The following is a 20,473-nucleotide window of genomic DNA, read 5'->3' on the forward strand; positions in this document are numbered from 1 at the left end:
ATGAATCTTTTGACCCAGTTGAGAGACACCGTAGGACGAGATAGCTGATCAATATATCAATCAAGATATCAATAATGTCATCAATATTTATTGCAACATTACATTTCACTTTAGTCAGTCATTAATCAATTCAACGACGCTACCATGACCTTTCAGCCATGAATAACCACACCTTTTAATAGAATTTTATGAATTTTATTCCCTATTGGTTACAATCTACGAGTAAAAGGGTTAATCTCAATACCAAGAAGCAGATTAGCATAGTCACGATGTGGCAACTGTGATAAGATTTCATTAATGCGAGAATCACAAACATCAGAACATAGGACGGCGTAAACATAAATCAAGAATAGCAGAGTGTCAAATACGCGTCAGCTCAACATAGCATAATGTCAGTCATTTGTCTATTTGCGTCTGTTTTGGTGAACCCCTGTCCTAACCACTGATTAGCATTCGCATGTTTGGCTTCATGCAAAACGATTTAGAACACCAATTTGGAAAACATCTAGCTAGGGTCTCTGCCAAAACAAGCAGTTGGTACCTAGAAAGGAAAAGCAAACAGACAAATTACAAATGTATTGTCTTAACTACCCTCCAAAGAATGGGTCAGCGCACAGGATCAGTCTTCGTCTTCAGGACCTCAGTCAAAACGCCATCAGTCAGGACTCAACTAAAGGGCATAAGGGGCACTTCCCTCATAAGGAGGAAAGTATAAATGGGCAGTCTATGGATGAGGATGGTTTTAATAAGTCTTGAATCGTCAATCAGAGTGACAAAGTTTCTGGATAAAATCAATAGATTCCCTAACTCGCTCTAATGACTTCTCTGTGACATGGGTTTTTCCCCCTTTTTTGTAGTACATTCCCCCAAAATTCTATTGGACATTTGTTATACCCCACTATCTTTAACCTATTAAATTTAACATTAGGTAATCCCAATCTTCACCCCATATTGTTTTACAAGTCTTGGTCTTCGTAATTGACGTCTTCAGAGGTGGCACATCCGGCGTTACTTCATCTCTTGGTAATTCTTTGTACATCTTTTGGTCAGCAGTTCTTTGTCGTCCCCGGTTTGAATGACCTTGTACATTACATTACTCTAGACTTGTTTCAATATATTATAACATTCATTCCAGAGCACCGAAGATGCGCCTCGGAACGGATTTAACATGGTTACATTCATCTTCCAAGCTTGAAGAAAAAGAACATTGCGGGGTCATGGTCACTTGTGAGTCAGCACACCGAAAAACTGAAACATGCATTTAATATGAGAGCCGAGCAGCTAAGCTGCAGCTCACGCTAATTTAAGGCCTATAAGGATTTTCAATACAGATTCAATAACGCAAATGTTAATATAAGCTTAATTTGAAAATAACATAAACATTTTATTCATCATTACTAGTTTGCGTATACATGGTGGCCAGTCATCGTGGTCACAATTCAAGTGCACGTTTAAGCAAAATCGCTATTATTATAGTTTCTATGCGGCATCATCACACATTAATATATATAAACATTTCATGTTAATATAGATTATATAAGCTACGCTCTCTCAATTCTATATACCCCTTGCACTTCAGTTCTTTGTTTCTTTTGTACACTTTACATTTAGCTTATTTGTGCTCATTGCTTTTTTGAGAATGTGTTAGTATTTTCTCTTGTTAATTATTTCTGTCTTTGTTTGGAGAGGATTGTTTTTCCTTGTGCTTTTTCCTGTATTTTGGTGTTATTCTCTTTATGTAGGTGCTGCCTCCTGCTCTTTTATAGGTGCTTATCCTCTCTTTTCTGTCCTTTAATCACCTTGATGAACAGTGGTGAGGTTGCTGGCGAATATCACTAAATTTTTCCTTTTCCAATGAGGTAAGAGATGTGCAACTTGCTTTTAAAGCAAGGAAACTCTGGCATCACACATTGGAAGGATGATAATCTTGGATAGGAATTAATATATCTCTAACCACACACACCTTGCCCAGACCCATCATCACAGGAAAATAGCATTATCCTGGTATGGCAGACACAAGAAGGGATATCAAGTGCCCAACATGCTGCCCTTTCTCCATCTGATGTTTCTGATCCCTCATACCACCATACACTTTCTTCCAAACTCTCATCCCGCCATCCTGGATCACACACGTAGCAGCCTGTCACCAGAAGTAATCTTTCAGCACAATGCATCCGCAAACAAACTAACACTGGGTGACTGTCCTGGGTGAATCGATCATTCATGCCAAGCTCCTCATGTTACCTTCTACTTGTGTGGAACCGGATGACTACACCATTGCCTTTGCAGCACCAAGATTACTCTCATGAATTCTGTTTGTAGATATATCAGTTTCTAACACCCAGTGACTCCCAACTCCTCATTCCTACCCCACTCAGCCCCCTAAAGCTCCCAGTTTATCAGGGTGTCATTATAAAATGACAAACCACTATAGAGTTATGAACTGATGAATAGGTTTTCGAGTGTTTCAAACACTGAAGACAACTTTGGAAGATTAGATAGTAGCTGAATACTTGAACCTCAAATTTAGGTTTACCTTGTCTTGTAAGGAGAGATGTTTCAGAAGGTAATCAGTGCAGAGGATCAGAGGTGTAAGGTTTAATTGTAAAGTAAGAAAAAGAGGATACATTTTCCAAGTATGAGGTAACATTAAAAGAAAAACAAAAGGATTGATTTGATGAGTAATGAAAAAGGGATCAAAGTATTTTGCAGGTAAATTATGAACTGGAAGAAAGCAAAAACATATGCAAACCTTCATAGCAGGAACGCAAGAAGAAAAAAAGTCATTCTTAACTTGTCATCACATTCTTTGATCCTGGCCTTTCAATGAAGTATGCTGTCAGAAATTAGTTGTCTTTGTTTTTGTAAGTTCTTCCCGGTGTCATTGCAGCTGGAACTAGAGGGTCAACAGGAGGCAAAGAACGAATATTCCTTGGATGGAAAACTTGAAAAGAGAAAAAGAAAATCACTTTGGTGGCACTATGATTCACAATATTGTAAGAAAACAGAGAAGTAGAGGCCAAGTCATCTTGGGAAGCATCACAGTAACAATGATTAAACTCTTTATAACTGATTGTCTCTCTCTCTCTCTGTGCATTGATCTGAGGATTACAAAAAGCATTCCAAAAATGTGACAGATATTAGGTTCCTCTATTAAAAATTATAGTGTGGCAAACAATGAAGACCTACAATATATTTGTTAAAAAAAAAAACTTGGCAATCATCTAAAGACAACTTAGATACAGGAGGAAATTGGGCCATATTTAAAGAAATATGAACTATTACCATGACTTGATATCCTTCCAAAGGCAGAAGACTGGTTATGAAATCAGTTGATATAGTACGCTATGGTTTTGGAGCAACAGCTAAAGGTTGCACACATGCATAAGGTCTGAAATGTAGAGCTGTTTTAAGCACATATAATGCAGGACCTAACATATTCTTTGACATCAAAAGTATCTAAAGGCCACCAAAAAGAACATACAACAAAATTCTATTTTGTTATAACTCCTCCATTACTTGAAATAGCTGAAACATGAGAGCCACACATCACGTTTACCTAGAGCCATTTGGTAGGGATAAATATAGATTATTGATTGTAATAAAATTATGGCATCTTGTAAGAGAAGCCTTAAGATGATGATCTTCAAGGCCCTTAGGATCAAATAATTTTTGGCCTCTTTTTTTTTTTTTCTTTGCATATTTTGATAATGCAAACTTGGTACAAGGGCAGTTATCTGCCATAATATCAACTAATATAATACGGAATCACGATGATAACTGAAAAATATAAATTACCTTATCTGATACATAATCAAGAAATACACAAATATCGATAAGAAAATTATTGCTATTAAAATATCTTAAATAATTCAGATCAATAATAACATCAATAAACAAAACATTCTCAACCCATTACAAACAAAGAAACTAAATAAAATATCGAAAACAAAAATATCAGCACACATAGAAAGAGGAAACAACAATGAAAAATAAAGATATTTTTCTTTGCTACACCTGACCCTTGGAGGTGTAAGATTTTGACGCATTCCCAGGTTTACAAGTCCTTCTAAATCTGGGAATGTGTCAAAAATCATGGGAGGAGTTGAGTAGGAACCACCATTGCAGCCTCCATGGAACTCCTCCCTTGTGCAGAGTAAGACAATGCAGCAATTTGCGCTGCGTTGCCTTACTCGAGGTTTATGAGGCCACTCAAGGCTTCATAAATTTGACTCAGAACCTTGTGTCATGCGTGTACCACTTTGCATGGTGCAAATATGATTCAAGGCTCTCCTAAATAATCCATTACATTTTCCCATGGTCTTCTGAACATTGATGAGAAATTAGCTGTACACTTAGGATAAAATACCCTAATGGCGGTTCTTTTTCCAGAATTAAATGAATATCTTTTATGTTTTTACAAGTATGGGAGCTACATTTGACATTACAGCCAACCAGGCGAGATTCAGGTTTCATAATATGGAGCAAGGCATCCAGAAAATATATCAATTAAATTTGGAAAAAACATTAATACACAAAACTGTAAGTTTAGTTGTATTATGATTGAATGAATGAGGAGAATTAATCATTTACAAAATCAACATTCAACATCCAGCCCACTGAGGCAAGATACCTTCCATGTGAGTTATTCTGACCATCTAACTGACAGTGCTGTTCACATGGGGCTAGACAATGAAGAGCATCCATTATGAAGAACGACACATGAAATTGGAGTACCTGTTGATATACAAAGAATGTTTGACCAATTGTTTGATGAACTGTATAACTTGACTGAGTAAATGAGAATAATTATACTCTCTAAGCACTCAATTCATTAGTCTAATGTTACAATGATGGACCTCATGATAGAACATTGAACCTTTCAACTACGCGAATAGGATCATGGCCAATATAGCCGACAGTGTAAATCAAGTATGATTCTCTCCAGGTAATCAGTGCTTTATGTTTATGTTCGTAACGCACAAAAAGTGAGGTTGGACTGCTATGTACGACAGTGATCAAGGCTGAGAAGCCGAAATGCATCTCTTTCGTTTGCACTTCTGATTAAATAGCACTTTTTAATTTTCTCAGACTCTCTTTGGAAGTTATTCGAGAAAGTAAACTATATACAAAGTGTTCCACTCCTGTGAATGAAGGTACCCGCCATGAAAGGCTATTTAGCAAGGAGTGGAAATAGAGGAACCATAAAATTTATCACACACTCTCACACATATATATCACTAAAATGAAACCTTAATTAGGGTGCACCAAAAAAGGAACAAACTGAAAAAATTTATTCAAAATACACAATACCCCACCAATAACGTTCAGCTTAAAATACAATACTCAATAGAACCCTTTATCTAATTGACAGCTAAGAATAGATCAGTAAACCAAATCAAAGCTAAACTATTTAAACAGTCCAAAGAGTTATACGAAATGTTGCAACTGAAAGGACGACTCTTTGTATATAACAGAGGATTGACGAGATTGCATAGGATCTTCCTTCAACGCTCCTCAGCCTGCCCTAAATGCAACGCAAACAATGCAGCCCTTCTACATATGTTCTGGGAATGTAGCCTGGCGAAGACGTACTGGGAGGTGGTCGTGGAGACCCCGTGCAGATTGACCCATAAGACCCTTACCCTAGATATAAATCAGTGCATATTGGGGCTACTCCCAAAACCCAAGAGGTCACAAATGGCATACAGGTTCGCTGCCCTAGGACTGGTGCTGGGAAAGAAACTCACTGTTGTTCAATAGAAGAGGGCCAACCTGTGAGGACTGGCTGAAAGACATGATGGATTGGCAATGGCAGAAAAGAGATGCTTGAAGCCAGTCAAAACAAATGACAGGGTGGAGGAGGACATAGAGCGATGCACAGTAATGATCAATGGGCTCACCTCCTCAGAGAAGCGCCTGACAGACCAAGGTGATGAGGACACAGATGACTCTAAGGACAACTGACAATGACCATGGACAGCCAAAGGGCCAATGAAGGACAAACAGTTAGAGTGAGTGGGAATGGGAAGAGGGGGCAGAGCTGGACCAGATCGGTGATGGCTATGGCAGATAAGTGAAGGAGACACAGGGATTGAAAGACATGGCCCACCCCAGCGCATGAGTCGCCTGAGGAAACAAAAATTATCTATGTGTGTACCATGATTTTAAAGTTGCTAGTTCTATGTCCGTTAGTTATCTCTGTTTCATTGCTGGACATTGAGTATAAGTGCACCGCCAACAAGGTGTGTATTCATATTGTTTGTAATCGGCTGATTGTCAGCCTTAGATGGAAAAATTACGATTATTTAAAAAAAAAGTTTTAAAATAAGGTACATCAGATAATATAGTATAAACAGTGAACTGCAATAACATTAACCAAACACTAAAATAATTATTTCATGTTGTTAATATCAATGCCTCAGTGATGCAGGTTGGGTCCAACAGTAAGAACAGGCGAGGTGAAGATAACCAGCTTGTGTCTCTCTTGTCCCAGGTGCCCTTTCTCCCAATCGCCTGCTGAAAGGCACAGGTATTCCTTTCAAGGTTGTCAGTGGGTTCATGGGAAATGTGTGTTCAGTGCACTAAAGGGAAATAGGAGAAGTAAACGGCCATGTTTGTAGCTGTATATGAAAGGAGAGGATGTTAGTTTGACAGCGGAGACTGAGGGAAAGAATGGTAGGAGTGAGACACAAAAAAGGTGTGGCCTCCCCTTGAGCACGACAAGTGGTCCGCAGTTTGAGATGAATGGCTGATGCAGACCAGAGGTGGCAAGAAGGTACATGTATGAAGAACTGAAATTTGAAGAAATAGAGGGCCACTATAGGGACAGCTGAATAGCAGAGGCACAGACTTTTAAACACGGTTCTTTTAGCCAGAAGATACAAATGACATTCAGCCAGATGATTCGAGATGTAAGGCCAAAAGAAACAACTTTGTATTTTCTGGAGATATGTGACCAGGTATTTGAGAAGACCCAATATAAAGAATTGGCCTAGTTGAAGTAGAAAGATGTTACCAATTGAATCACATTTTTATTGCCTATGCGTAAAAGGACGGGAATAATTTACAGTTTTCAGGAAGAAAAAGGTGGTGGAGTGTTTGTTAACCTGAGGCTTGAATTTGAACCAAAGATCATGAACAGTAGCAGACTGCAAGGAAAAGCAAGTCAATATGTGGAAGAGCCAATGTTCCCAGTTTTGGAAGCGAAATGTTAGAAAGCTCATAAAAGGAAACATCAAAAGCAGGGATTGAAGATGGTCCACAGTGACGATTAGTGAGATCTTTAAGAATACTAACAATCATTGGTAGACTTTTAAGCCACAGCGGTGCTATTTTGGTAGTAGCAAGAGTGAGTATTTTCAATAGCAGTTTTACAGGCTTTCAGCACAAAGTGATCAGCATTGCAATATAATTCACATGTCACATGAGCTCTGTTTCTTTGCAAGATGTTTTGAACAGTGCATGCTCCTCAATGTATAAAGGTGCATTAAAAAATGAAAACTGTTTGAAACAGGAAAATTAATACATAATTAATTCATGAAGCAAAAACAAGTTTCAATTTCTTATGTTACAGAACTCTGTAGAGGTCCTCATATAAAGAACAAATATATTAAACATATAAATAACAAAGTATTATACATATGAAAACAACCCCCACCCCCTCCTCCCAGAAGCATCTAATCACATAAAACAAACATTATTCCTGATTCAACTTTAAAACAGAATTTAATAATGAAATGTAACATGAGGATAAAAAGTATTTAAAAACATTGAAAATTCTATGGCAGAACATTATGTAAGGGGGATCAGAAATGGCCAGCAATAACTCAGAAGCAGTGCGTAAGGAAAGTTTGAGACAGATAGGGCGTATCCACCTACGGCGGAATAACAGCAAGGCCGGACATATAAAAACTACATGGTTCAGGTCTTGATCACCATTATGACAGTGATTACAAGTGGCTGAAGATCCATACCATCTGTCCTGAAATGTATTGAGGGGAAGCAGCCCCTGTTGCAGTAGGACCCAGAATCGTCTGATCCCGTGAGGCAGGTTCCAGCTGAGATAGGGCTGCATTTCCATCAAAAGAATAGTGTCAGTTGCAGATTGAAAGCCCTGCCTGTGTGCGCAGGCCTTTTTATGCCGGCAGAGGCTTGCAAACCAAGTTACACGTCTAAAAATCACTTTTAACTGTGACTGAGAAAGTGTGGGAATGGAGGAAAGGTCTAACTGTAAGAGGTCCGTGGAGTGTATAAAATTCCTGCCAATGGTGTATTTTGTCCTGCTGCCAGCCAAGATTTCTTTTTATAACAGTGACCTCAAAGAATCATCACCACATTTCATCATTCTAACCACCCATACAACCTCGGCCAGACCTTGAACAAAAGCGCTTCACAAGCACATCTCAAGCTGCGGAGTGGACTGAGTTTGTGCAAGAAAGATTCCTCAAGAAATGCTCTAGGCCATAAAGTAAAGACAGAGGTATCTTTGCCCATTATACCTCTAAGAGATGTTTAAAATGTCTCTTGCCTGTAGCCCTATAGAGGGTGTTCAAGGTGTTAGCTTAGGATAGAGTTTTGGGTAGGTTATGTTCAAATTGCGCCCTATCGCTGAGGTTTCCATTTTACCCAAAAAAGTATAAGAATTTACCCTCTCAAGTTTCTGGGCTTTCAGTGACCAACAGAAACTACTGTATTTCAGCCTTTTTTTCAGGGAAAACACAGGATTTTACTTTTGGAGCAGTTAATTTTTAGAAAGTGGGCTTCTGTGAAATGCCTGAAGGCCTGAAGACGAATGTTTAGCCCTTTTGTTGTACGATCCAGTATGATTATATCATCAGCGTAGAGCAAACAGTGTATGGGCCTTCCTCCTAGTATAGGGGCGAAACCCTCACACCAAGATAGGTGACTGGGTAAGTCTGAGATGTAGAAGGAAAACAGCATCGGGCCAACATACAACCTTGTTTTAAATCATTCTGGTTGGAATTTCATGGGATAAGCCCTATCACCCCCTAACAGTACCCTACACCAGATGGAGGAATGCAGGGCAATCACCAAATCTAGGAGGATACCTGGCATGCCTAGTCGAGAGAGCTTTGCCCATAGCATAGTCCAATCTACTTTATCAAATGCTGTAGAAAAGTCAATAAAGGCTGCATAAATCACCTCCCAGCCCAGAGTGACATATTTCTCATTTATTACCTGAAGGGTTGAAATGTTATCAATTGTACCACGCTTAACTCGAAAGCCGGATTGCTCCAGAGGGATGATTTTGTTCCTTTCGGCCCAGTCGTTAATCTGGGAAAGCTAATATTTTACCCACTGCGTCCAGCAGGGCAATCTAGCAATAATTCCAGAGACAGTTACGGTTCCCTTTCTTATAAAAGGGAACAATAACACTACCCTTCCAGGATGGTGGAATTTTTCTGGTTTCATAGCAGCACTTAAAGACCACAGACAATATTTTACTGCAGGTAGGTATATCATGTTTTATAGCTAACATAGGGATTTCATCAGGACCCATTGCTGCAGAACTACGCAAAGCCTCTAATAACATCCTTAATTTCTTTCATAGTAGGGTGTGAGTATGAGGGGTCGTCACCAGATAGAGGAAGCTCCACGGTATACCCATTGGATGCATAAAGATTAGAGATTCAAAGTGGTTCAGCTTGTTTCGTTAATGGCGATTGGGAAGGATCTAGTTCTCGAACTACCAATGACCAGAAACGTTGTGAATGGCCGTTAGAAGCTGCTTCCCTTACATCGATCCAGAATCTATTGGTAGCTTCTCTTTTTAGACGTGCTCTTATACACTTCCTTCTTCTTTTTAATAAGCCCAACTGAGTATACCTTTCCAAAGTGTATTCCCTGTATTGTTTGTGAGTGAGGGCGTTGATTTCTCTGTTTAGTAGAAGGGGCAGGGTTTTACCAGGTGCTTGCCCTGGGACTTATGCAGGTGATCATAATTAGCTGCTGTATAAACTCTGAGAATTTCTCCAAAACATTTCCTACCCAGTTTTTGAGATTACCTGAGACAGTCTCTAGAATACCTTCAAGACCCTTAACCGTGTCATAGGACCAAAGCGATCTGCCAGTTTTAATATTGAACTTTGATTTGGATCCATCCAGGCACCAGGAATCACTGGGGTGAACTGTCAGGTTAATAGATGCAATCAGGGTATTATGATCACTAAGTGCTGTCTCTATCACTTTTATGTCCTGTACCAAGGATAATGTTTGATAGTTGGTTATCACATAATCTAGAATGGCAGTACCCCCCGAGGATTTGTGCATGTTGTGGGCTGGCGAATCGGAGGGGAGTCTACCATTCACTATGATACAGTCATTCGCCTTCAAGTGTTCAAGGAGAAGCTTCCCACGCTTATCTGATCTTATTTTCTGAGGGGAAAAAACTAATGGGGATTCCAAATGCTTCCTCTTTTTCCTCATCCCAGAAAGAGGGTGGGATTAGAAACTTTACAGTTTAAGTCCCCAACCATGATAATTCGATTTGCTGGCTCCCCATCGCAAAGCTCATTATTAAGAAGGAATACCTTAGCTAAGAGGGTATCATGGGAAGCACCAGGGGGTTATAGGAGTGTACCAACGCTAGAGGAGCACCATCAGACCGTTCTCCAACACTGTATAAAATTATAACCAAGAACAGATTGCTGGGATCTCTATAACATTAATAGCGCCAGCTAAGCCTATTAGTCAGCAAACAGGCTACCCCTCCCTTAGCATGGCCTCTCTTTGAGGGGGTAGAGTTAAAGCAAAGCGAATAATATTTATCATACAGAAGCTCCTTAGTGTACCAAGTCTCTTGGAGGCAGATTATGTCTGTGCTTAGAGAGTTCAAAAACTCAATTTCTTCCCCCTTATTTTTTATGCCAGCAGGATACAATAATGAGCTCATTGCTAAAGTGATGGAACTATTGGACAGTACGTTGTCGAAGAGCTGCTTATGGCAGCCGGTAACCAATTCCAATAGGAGGTGTTGACACTTTATTTTTGTGATGCAGTCATCGGGGCTTCCTTAGTGACACTTCCCTGCCATGTTTCCCTAGAGAAATGTGTAAACCATGTCGACTAAGGGAGTGGTTGTCAGGGTGACATGGGGTGGGGGAGTAAACATGTGATTCCCAGCGCCTTTGTGGGCATATTGTGGGGGTATTGTGAGATCTTACCAGCTAGCGTGCTCCACACAACCCTTGGAATGGGGACAACATCAATACCTTTACATTGTAAACTTTCTGAATTATTTGGAATTTTGCTATCAATTTAGAGTAAAAGAACTCTCTTGTTATGGGGCCAAAACCCGAATCCTCCAAAGATACCAAGTGTAAGGCATTGCTATCAATTAATCTAAGCGACTCTACCTCTGAGAAACACTTTAGAAGATGAGATCTGTTTAAAAGTAGTTCTGTGTCAAACAGAAGCTTAATGTCTAAAGCCAAAGGGTCCACGTGATTTTGACTCTCCATTCTTCATAGAGGCGGTGACCTGTTCAGAGCCCCAAACGGTTGTACTAGTGGATTCAGTGGTAGTGTACTTGTTTGTGAAGGAGACGTATTTTGGTTCAAGATTGGGCGGACCATGCTTGGCCCACAGGCAGTACATAGAGGAGCAACCTGCACTCGAGAATCAGGGAATGCGGCATGGTGTTGTAGAACATGATCCTCCGAGGGAGAGAGTTCTTATGACGTAAGGGGACCCTCGGAGAAGCCCACCTTTCTCCAACCTTTTTTAGAAAACCTTTGATTTCGTTTTTTGGCCCTCTTGAGATTTTTTCTTTTCTGCGTGGGCTTTTGTATTGACAAACATAATTCTTCAGTCATTTTGTTTGCCTTCAGACGTGCTTTAAAAATCAGGAATACTTCCTATACTGTACTTTGGGGATCAAGTTCAGATTTTTTCTGGAGAAAAATCATTCAGTATAAATCTAATAGCATCTACCGGGCTTACGATAGAAACTGAATTCGTGGGAAATGCCTTAACCTGAGGCTTGCCAGCCTGGGAGCTGAAGTCAATCTACGGCTGAGTCGCCTTGTTCACTGCGGCACTAGGCCATGGTGAGCCTTCTTCTTGTTGCAATATAAAAGATTGATGGTTGCCTCCTTTGCTGGTGATTGGTTCTTTGTACTGTGACTGTGTCAAAGATACAGTCAGACCCCCCAAATAAGTTTTCCAAAAGATTTAAAATAGATGATAAGAGTCTCTCTAGGCTAAGGAGAGAAGAAGAAACCTGTATATTTTGATCTGGGGGATTACTTGGGAGATTAGCATTTATACTCAAGTCAGGGGTCACTGAGAGATGTGAGCATAATGAAGGATGGCTAGAGGGGGTGCTACTGAAGAACTGAAAGTCCGTGAACAGTGGCAGGGGCGAAGGCTGAAGGGTATTCACCCTCTGTTGAGGCCCATATCTTTTGTATAATTCTAAGTCCCAATCTGCAAGAGTGAAGTCATCCAATCGGTGATCCGGGTCAGTACTTAGGGAGGGGACTTTTTCCACAGCTCCAATGAGCGAGCCCTCCTTTTTAGAGGCAAAGCTGAAGGGAGAATGATATTATGGGAAAGCGAGGCAACAATACTTGGACCAAGGGCCTGGGTGTGGGAAGAGGATACTAGGGGAACAGAGAAATCTTGAAATACTTCTTCAGAGACGTTAAAGCATGCTAACCCCTTAAGAGTAGAATGCCTTGGGTCCCCCGACAAAGGAAATACCCTATTGTCAGAGAGTAAAGACTGACCAATCAGGGGTATTTCAACAGTTGAGGCAGCAGTGGCTTGTTTTCAAGTTGGAATGGGTAGGGAACAGAGCAAGACAGGTGGGGGTACAAGGAGGAGGAGGAAGAAAGGAGGAAGAAAGACAACAAGCAGCACCACAAGGGACCCATGGCCTTTTCCGCTGACCGAACTCTGTTGATCTCTCCTGTATGTTCTCTCCTGTAAAAGACCACCCCTCTGATGCTGTGAGCCACCCAAGGATCCCATTAGTCTTTTAACATGTTTCCAGACGTGTGGCTCTCAGTGCTAGTGGCCCAAAGTGTTGTACACGTCTTCTCCGAGAGCAGGTCGCACTGGGAATCTCGGGCTCACTGCTGCTGGAATTTATATGGCCAAAAGTTTTTGAGCAGGAGCCTCCCGGTCTGAGATCAAGGTTTCTGTATTCTGATGATTATAGGCCCACGTTAGGTTGAGGGCCACCTGCTGGTTGGATGGCTAGGCCTCCCAGCCTACAATTCATCGTCTTTCTGACCTTCAAGGGAACAGCCATAAAGTGGTCTGCACGGTCTTGGCGATCTTGGCAGTCTGTGGCGCAGTCAGTCAGAGGTGTGCTTAGGCTCCTTCAAAGGTTAGGGGCCTGGTTGCCGGGGGAGAGCCGGGAGGGGTGGCGTCCTGCAGCTGCTGGCAGGGCTTAGCTGAAAGGCGCAGTGCGTGGGCCTCTGAAGGAGGAGGGTAGGGGGGCGCCAAGGAAAAAGGGAACACCAGAGCGGCGCTTCTGCCTCTTACCACGATCCTCCACTAGGTGCAGCCGACTTGGCAGCCGGCAAGTGACTTCCTGGTCCCGGTCAGTCAATTGGCTCCCAGCTTGAGGCTCTAGCAGCTACTAGCACCGGCACCAGTCTGCGACTCACGGCTCATGCTGCGCTTCCGGACCACGGCTCCCGTGGCTCCCGGCTCCCGGCTCTCGTGGCTCCCGGCTGCTACTTTTGTGGCAGCCGGTCTCGGCATTCGTGGCTCTCAACTTCTCGTGGCCCTTGTGGTACCCGCCATAGTTGCAGCTCTCTCGCAGCACAGCGGTCCGCGGCCTGCAGGCTCTCTCTCGCTGTGGCCTGAGGGCCTTGAGGCCTGGAGCAGGAAGCAGCGGCCGTGCACCGGCCATAAAGCGGAAGTGTGTCTCAGTCTCTCAGTATCGGAGTATACAAGAGTTGTGCACAGTCCTAGAGTGTGTTGGCTGTGGAGATGGGCAAAAACAAAAAATGAGTAGTAGGATACCTTCTTTTCCAGAATGAGTTAAACACTGTAGCGAGAGGAATAAAGCATCTCTCTGTTTGTTAAGAAATTTGTATAATACGTTTTTAATTCTGAAACAATTCTGAGGCATGCATCTTTTTCATAGCCAAAAGTGTGATATCAAGGTTGGTATTTTTACACCTGAGTTAATGACATATTTATCAAATAGAGATGTTAGGTCACTAGAAGTATGGGTTAAGAAGAGACCAAACAGACTTCATATGTGAAGGAGATGGAGAACATGACTGTGGAAACTACAAACATGAAAGACAAATACTCCAGGGCAGTGTAATTTACTACACCACATAAGCCACTACAGTGTCAGTCACAGCCAAGAGCTTTTCTATGTCAATCTGTGCAGAGTAGTATCAAGGCTTCCCACATTTGGAAGCATTTTCTGGCAACTGTGGTCGTTACAACTTCTTTAATTTTGCTACAGTCTACACCTGGTCTTTCGTCCCTCCACTTTTGTTATTTTGCTCTCTCATTGGTTCTATTGTCCCTCTTTAGATTTAGAGTTTTATTGTACCGTTGCTGCTTGTTTCTCCACTTCCAATCTTCTATTTACTGGTTCTGCAGAAGTTCATCCATTCTACTTTTTTGGCCATGATCCCTAGTTTGCCTTGGGGCTAGTCACATACTAGATGCACTCTGCACTGGGTAAGTCAAATCTTTATATACCTGCTGTGCTCCATATGTATACTTACTCCTGCTTCATGCTGAAACTTCACCCAGACTGTGGGTGAACCCTCTTAGGAAGATGGAAGGATTGACTTTGACAGCCATCACTTCTTGACATAAAGGCCATGGCAAGAACTTAAATTATTAGATTTACATCCCTTTCAGGAAACATTGAAGTGTTGGGTAGTTTGATCTCCACATTGACCATACACTATACATAATAGAATATGTCAGTTGCCATGCTTGTGAATCGAAGCAGATAAACTATTTAAAGGGCAACATACATATTACTGTGATTTTTAGGCTTTAGAATTTATCACATTTGACGGTCTTGTGTGAAATAATATTGTATATCATAATGTCTCTCAAAAGGCCAACCAAGTTTTGAATATTAGTGCTAGAGATTTTAAATCATGCACAGTTAGAAATAGAGAGCTGATAAACAGAGTGGCGGTGTATATTATATTCGGCCCAGGGGAATTCCACAATCTACTATGATAGATTGAACGATAATGACAGATGAAGGCTATGGTACACTCAATGGGTAATGCCAGTTACCTTTTGGATAAAGCCTAGAACGGAACACACTTCAAAAAGATTGAAGTCTTGACGCAATTACCATATCCATGGAAATTGTTTAAGTGTCCCTCAAGCAAAATATCGAAGGCATTGTAGGATAAAGGGAGAATTCAAATATGCCTCGGAGCAATTTTAATTATGCTGGAGTAACTGTAGTAATTTGGTGATTACACATAACTCTTGTGATGCAAAGTTACTGTTTTTACATCCAAAAAACCACGTTGTGCAACTGTTTCTCCAGTTCTGGGAAAATTAGCCAGAGTAGCTCTGAAATGCAATAGCATGCATTTTCACGTTCGTCTTTTGGCAAACGTGACAGAACATTCCTCTGTCGTTCTGAACGCAAACAGCAATTCCTTAATGCAGTCACCAGTCATCATTTTGAGCAGGTTTTTTTTATTTGAAAGGCTGAAGAATTGACACTTTGAATTTGGATGTTTGAGGGGAAGCGTCACTCTCTCTTTTCTTTGTCTGTAGTCTCTGCTATATCTACACCATTGCAATCTTATACTTTTGGGAAAAATCAAGTAAGTTCAAAGCAGCACTTTGGAAAAAGTTTACTGTATGAGGAAGGGCATGCACCTGTATTTTTGCTCCTTTTTAGGGTCGAGTCTGCGTCGCATGGGCTCGTGCATGCGTATCACTAGCGAGACGCTTTAGGTATTAGAAAAGGGCCAGAGCCCCGTCAACGTCACGTCAGTATCTTTCATTGGCAAGGTGGCTTGCCTGTTAGAATCCGCTTCTTTTGATTAGTGGAAGGCACGCATACGTCATGCCTTTTCCGGTGGTTAGCCCTCCTCGAGCGCAAGTACAGAAAACATGCGAGGCCCGCTAGGTTTGTGGACTACTTTTTCTATATTTTTGCAGCGCGATCTCGCTGGGCAGAAGTCGAGCGCTTCGCATACCATCGACCTTGTTACACAGTTAACTGCACTTTTGCCAGTTACGTTCATAATTGCACTTTTGCCGATAGGTATTATTACGTGTGAACTGTAGCAGCGCGATCGCGCTGTTTTTTTCTGTTAATGCAAGAAAAATCCGGTTGTGAGTTTACAACTGTGAACAGCTGTAACTCCGACAAATGCGAGACCCTAGTGCATTGCAAAGGCTTGTTTATTTTGTATCTTTGTTAGTGGGTGGCCTGGAGTATGGGCTGAAGTGGAGGGTGGGGGCACGGGGTTGGGTGCCTATGGGGACTGGCCCTAGGGCCTGGCCTCAGGCCAGGTCCTGTGCCAACACCTGCCGCACATGGCTGGAGGCCAGGCTCTGCATCCAGCTCCACCGCACACAGCCAAAGGCCACGAGATGGCACGGGGCTGGATGCATGTGGGGGTTGGTTCCCACTTGATGATGTTGGCCCAACGGTGTGTTACTTGCTGCTCGAAAACGAGAGGATTGTAAGGCAGGAGCAGGCCTAAGTAAATAAAATGTTTTCATGCTTTCACAACACCAAATGCTGTTCGCGTTGCTTTTGAGTGTGAACGGCATCATTTTTGTAGCACGATGTGCGTGAGATTAACCCTGCAAAGTAACATGTATTTTTTAGATAATTCCCCGTGATTATGCTGAACTGAATTACGCGAGGTAAGCATCCCCAAATTAAAATCTCCCAGGACCATGAGAAAACCAGCAGAAGGCCCTGGTGTGTAATATATTTAAAGGAATGACAGTGCAGGTGCATGTTACAGTAATGGTAGCCAAGAGATCATCAATGAAGCTGAATAGAGCGGGTCACTATTTAATCAGCATGTCCTTCACTACTTTCAATCTCAGCCACCACTAGTCTGTCTTGTACAATCTAAACGAGTGATTTTACAAACATAAGAATCTACAACATCTATATTTGTGCAAGAAGACTAATACAGTCAGTTTTGAGTACCAGTAGATCCAAATCATTGTCAGTAATTAAATTCCTGCTGGTGATTTTTTGTTGCGAGAGGGATCGAGTGTTGCAAAGTATACTCTTTACAGGAGAGCTATTGGTATTAGTGACAACTAAACAAGGAGCAGCTATTAAAAGTGCAACTGGTGTAGTGTGGCTGTTGCCCAGATGAACCTGGATTATTATGGTATTTTGCTACCCAAACAGCAGTGAGGGTGGGCATTTTCCTTGTTTGCACTGGGGGCCATATTACCCTAACAACCAAATTGTTATTAAGTTTTGGAAACACACATCTTGCTCCAACATTAGCAACATTAAAGTTACATAGCAAATCTCACATTGCGTTACAGGTCCACCAGCAATGACATTAGCATTACAATAATACTCCACCAATACACCAATTATCCCATACTTTGTCATGTTTTTGCGGGCACCCTCGGGCAGCATAAATCGGCTTTATTTGGTGCGCACAACAATCCAACCCCACCCTCCATCCTGCCAACAATGGACTTCTGGTTTGCTTCCACATACGGGCTATGTCCCTTTTAGCTATGAGGCATGCCACCCCTATGAGCTATGAGGCATGCTCGAGGGCCCCCCAGTTCTTCCAGTAGTCCCAACACTGCTAACCTAGGATTCAAGTCTATAGGGCCCCCCAGTACCTCTGATATTTCTTTACCGACCCCCTACCCGAAGGGCCTTAACTGAGGACAGCTCCAGTTCACGTGGAAAAAGTCTACCCCGGGAAGGCCACTCCTTGCACAGGTTGAAAGCGTCCTAGGGGACATTCTTAGTAGTCTTGCCGGGGTTATGTAAGTTGCATGGAAGCAATTAAATTGTATCATACGCAGCCTTGCTGAGATGGTTAGTTCCCTGGGAGCCAGGGATGCCTCCCACAAGTCATCGTCATCTAGTTCCCCAACCGATTGTGTCCATTTCTGTTGCAGGTGGTCAAAGACATCTCGGGCATTCATGAGTAGTGACTTATAAATTTGGGATACTGCTTTCTTCCCCAGTTTCCCAGTTAGTAGTTTGGCCTCTAGCAGGCTATATTCAAGGAGGTGAGTATCTGAGGGAAGTGGGCCCCCAAGGCATGTCGAATTTGCAGATATCAGAAAAAAGGTGTCTTGTTCAGTTCATATTGTTTTTTTAAATCTCGGAACAACATAAGACTACCACCTTTGTAAAAGTCCCCCAAATAGGTGATCCCTATTGAGTCCCAGCAGTGAAACCCCTTAAGTGCTGAAAACTGGTGTAGCCATTCCCCGCACCACAGGAGAGTTATCTGACTAAAGCGCAGGTCCCATTTTGTTAAGCGTAGGGAAACCTTCCAGCAACTCACAGCCACCCGAGTGCATAAAGCTATCTGGTCGGAAACTCTGCCTCCGTAGAGCATTCCCAGAAGACCACCAAAGCCCACTGAATGGATTTCAAGCCTGTAAGCGGGGTCGTCCCATGTCCCTGCAAACCAATCATTTACAAGCACCAACTATGCAGCTAAGTAATAAACATATAAGTTTGGGATCCCCAGTCCCCTCTCGTAAGGAGACATCTGCGTAGTATCAAAGGCTACTTTATGTTGCCCCTTGTTCCATATAAAATTCGTAAGTTTAGATGTGAGTACTCAAAACCACTCCCTTGGTATGCAATAGGAATAATTCGTCAAGGCATACAGGTAGCAAGGGAGCCACATCATTTTAAGGAGGGCAGTACGCCCCATTGGGTTTAAGGGTAAGCCCTTCCAGCATTGTAGGTCCCGCTCCAAGTTTGAGGACATGCCCTGAAAGTTGAGTACCCAAGCCAACTCAGGTAGAAGGAAGATGTGGATCCCCAGATATCTAAAAGCATTCCTCTGCACTGAGGATTTGGAGCACCACAGTCATCCCTCTGCATCCCCCCTCACCTCCACCAGTGTTGATTTACTGGTGTTAACCAGAAGCCCGGATATCTCCCTGAACCACTCAAACAATTCCAAACACCCGGGGCCCGACATAGGCGGGTCCCCCAGGAACACCAGGACATCGTCTGCTTATAACGACACATTATCCTCCAGCCCATTCCCCCATCTCCAGCCCCACATCAAAGGGTCGCTACGCAGTAAGCAGGCCCAGGATCAATAGCCAGAGCAAAGAGCAACGGGGATAAGGGACATCCCTGACGCGTTACCCGCTGGATGGGAAATGTAGGGGACAACACTCTGTTCACCCGGACCTGAGCTGTGGGTTGTGGATATAGGATGCAGCTCATTTGGCGGAATCTCTTTCCCAGCCCCATACGCAGTAGGACTACCTACATATATTCCCATGAGATTGTATTGAATCCCTTACAAAAATCAATGAGGAGCATGGCCAGTTTACCACGTGGCTGTGGCCCTCGGGAGAGGATCACCTGAACTCGACGGTTGCAGTGCCTCATAATTCTACCTGGCATGAAGCCACATTGATCTGAATGGATGATGTGGGACAGTGTGCGGGTAAGACGTGTTGCCAGTATTTTGGCATATGTCTTTACATCAGCATTAATGAGAGAGTTTGGCTGATACGATGCAAATTGGTCCAGGGGGAGCCCCTCCTTCGGCAGGACCACAGTCGTGGCACAATCTAGTTCAGGATGGAATGCCCCCTTCAACAGCACTGTAGGAGGCTGGACTGGCTTGTAGTGAGTACCTAGGGGTACTTGCACCTTGCACCAGGCCCAGTTATCCCTTATTAGTGTATAGGGTGTCTAGCAGCATAGGCTGATAGATAATGGTAGCTTAGCAGAGCAGCTTAGGCTGAACTAGGAGACGTGTGATGCTACTACAGTACCACTTAGTGTCATATGCACAATATCATAAGAAAACACAATACACAGTTATACTAAAAATAAAGGTACTTTATTTTTATGACAATATGCTAAAGTATCTCAGAGTGTACCCTCAGTAAGAGGATAGGAAATATACACAAGATATATATACACAATAGCAAAAATATGCAGTATAGTCTTAGAAAACAGTGCAAACAATGTATAGTTACAATAGGATGCAATGGAGACACATAGGGATAGGGGCAACACAAACCATATACTCCAGAAGTGGAATGCGAACCACGAATGGACCCCAAACCTATGTGACCTTGTAGAGGGTCGCTGGGACTATTAGAAAATAGTGAGGGTTAGAAAAATAGCCCACCCCAAGACCCTGAAAAGTGAGTGCAAAGTGCACTAAAGTTCCCCAAAGGACTAAGAAGTCGTGATAGGGGAATAAGGCAGGAAAGACACAAACCAACAATGCAACAATGCTGGATTTCCAATCTGGGGTACCTGTGGAACAAG

At 42.4% G+C, this 20,473-nt stretch overlaps 1 long non-coding RNA gene across 1 annotated transcript in view; it reads right to left on the minus strand.

The window, feature by feature from the left end:
- Positions 1–202: 202 nt before the first annotated feature.
- LOC138286412 (uncharacterized) overlaps positions 203–20,473 on the minus strand; it is a 91,422-nt gene continuing 71,151 nt past the window's right edge. The window contains exons 2-3 of the long non-coding RNA XR_011201989.1: positions 2,753–2,944; positions 203–1,190 (exon numbers count right to left, since the gene is read on the minus strand). This is a non-coding gene — a long non-coding RNA (uncharacterized lncRNA). The remainder of the gene's footprint in view (positions 1,191–2,752; positions 2,945–20,473) is intronic.

The sequence above is a fragment of the Pleurodeles waltl genome, chromosome 1_1 (assembly GCF_031143425.1).
Source record: "Pleurodeles waltl isolate 20211129_DDA chromosome 1_1, aPleWal1.hap1.20221129, whole genome shotgun sequence".
Lineage (NCBI taxonomy): Eukaryota > Metazoa > Chordata > Amphibia > Caudata > Salamandridae > Pleurodeles > Pleurodeles waltl.